The sequence below is a fragment of the Dipodomys merriami genome, unplaced genomic scaffold (genome assembly GCF_024711535.1).
Source record: "Dipodomys merriami isolate MVZ:Mamm:240054 unplaced genomic scaffold, mDipMer1.0.p SCAF_1864, whole genome shotgun sequence".
Lineage (NCBI taxonomy): Eukaryota > Metazoa > Chordata > Mammalia > Rodentia > Heteromyidae > Dipodomys > Dipodomys merriami.
Genome location: NW_027203231.1, coordinates 92,501 through 94,314, shown reverse-complemented (window position 1 = coordinate 94,314; position 1,814 = coordinate 92,501). Strand labels below are relative to the sequence as shown.

Genomic DNA, 1,814 nt, shown 5'->3' with positions numbered 1-1,814 from the left:
GTCCAGATCACCCGCTTTCCCCTGCCCCCGCTACGCCGACCTCTCCTGCGTCCCGGCCCGCGTGGTGCTTCGCATTCCCTAGCCGCTGGGGGCCGCCGCCACCACGTCCACTTTTCCCCGAAGGCCCGCCGCCTCCTCTGTCTCTGCGCTCGCTGCCCGCGTCCCCGCGCTCCTCTCCCGTTCTGCGCCACCGCGGGGCACTGCGCCTCGGGGCCCTGCCTCACCTCGCCTGTGTGCCCTCGTGGCGGTCCCCTTCCCTGCTGGCTTTCCCGCACTGGGCGCCTCACGCGTCCGTCGGGGGAGGGCTCGGCCTCTCCCGTGTGCGGCTGCCGTCCTCTCCCCCTCTCGGTCCGCCTTCGCCTTCCCCTCCGCCCTGGTCTGTGGGCGGCTCCCCGCGGTGGCACCTTACCCCGCCTCTGGCGGGGTGGCCCCCGCTACCGGGCTTGCCACGTCCCGTGGCTCAGTTCCCCCCCACCCCCGTGTGGTTGGGGGGGGCGGCGGCGGGTGGGGCTGGCGGTGGTGCGGCTCGGGGGGGTGGGGAGGGTGTCCGGCGGCCGCCTCCCGGGCGCCGCCACGGCCCCTACCCCGCTCGTCTGCCCCCTCGTGTCCAGGTACCTGGTATCGCGTTCAGGCGCGGAGGTTTAAAGACCCATCGGGGGTCGCCCGTCGGTCCAAGGGGTTAGGGCGGTGGGCCCGTGGGGAGGCCGGTCCCCGGTCTGTCCCAGACTCTACCCCCGTCCCGGGTCGGGGCGGCCTGCGCCCGCTCGCGGGCGGGCCGCTTCTCCGGCAGCCCGGGCTTCGGGGGTGGGCATCCCCGGGTCGCCTGTGGGGTCGGGGGCGTCCGAGCGTCCGCCCGCCGCGCCCCCCGCGCTGGCGTGGCCGTTGCTCCAGGCGTCCCCGTCCCCGTGTCTCGTCTGTCCGACCCCCTCCGTGTCTCGTTCTCGTTCTGTCTCTGCTGGCCAGCCCGAGGCGACCCGCCCGCGCCCTCCTCTCCCCTCTCGGGTCTGGTGGTGTGGGACTGGGAGAACAACGCCGTGCCAGCCGCGTGTGCCCCGAGTCGGGCCACGCCCCAATTCGTACAACTCTTAGCGGTGGATCACTCGGCTCGTACGTCGATGAAGAACGCAGCTAGCTGTGAGAATTAATGTGAATTGCAGGACACATTGATCATGGACACTTCGAACGCACTTGCGGCCCCGGGTTCCTCCCGGGGCTACGCCTGTCTGAGCGTCGCCTGACGGTCAGTCGTCCCCCGGGGGTTGCCTTGCCCCGCAGGGTGGCGCGGCTGGCGGTGTCCCTTTGCAGGGCCCCCTTTCCGGGGTCCTCCGTCCCCCTAAGTTCAGACTTTGGCGGTCGTCGCTTCGTAGTCCCGTCTGGCTTTTAGAGCGAGCGAGCGAGTGGTCATCCTGGTGGGGTTGGTATCCCGCGGCCGGGTCTTGTCTGTCCCAGCCCCCCACTGTGTTCCACGGTGCCTGAACCAGGGGATGACGTTTTCCCGCCGGGCGCTCGAGTTGGGTCAGGGCGGCCCCATTGCCGTGGCCGCTGGCCGCGAGCGAGCGCGTCGCGGCTCCCGTGCCCCGCGGACTCGCACGCCGAGGCGGACGGTCCCGCGGGACGCCGCGGTCGTGCCGTCCGCCAGACGCGCGCGTCGTCCACGGGGGAGGGTTCCCCGCGCGCCGCCCGGGTTGCCGTGCCGGCCCCGGGTCCCGCCCGCGTACGTCCCCTCTCGCGCCGGCTCGTGTCCCACCCTCACCGTCCCCCCCAGACGGTCGTCGGGCCGCGGGGCCTCCCCGTGCCACGGGGACATGGCTTTC

At 73.2% G+C, this 1,814-nt stretch overlaps 1 non-coding gene across 1 annotated transcript; it reads left to right on the top strand.

Annotated features, from left to right (window-relative positions):
- Positions 1–1,080: 1,080 nt before the first annotated feature.
- LOC138830243 (5.8S ribosomal RNA) lies at positions 1,081–1,233 on the top strand. Its single transcript, XR_011372947.1, has one exon. It is a non-coding gene; the product is annotated as a 5.8S ribosomal RNA (ribosomal RNA).
- The last annotated feature ends 581 nt before the right edge of the window (positions 1,234–1,814 follow it).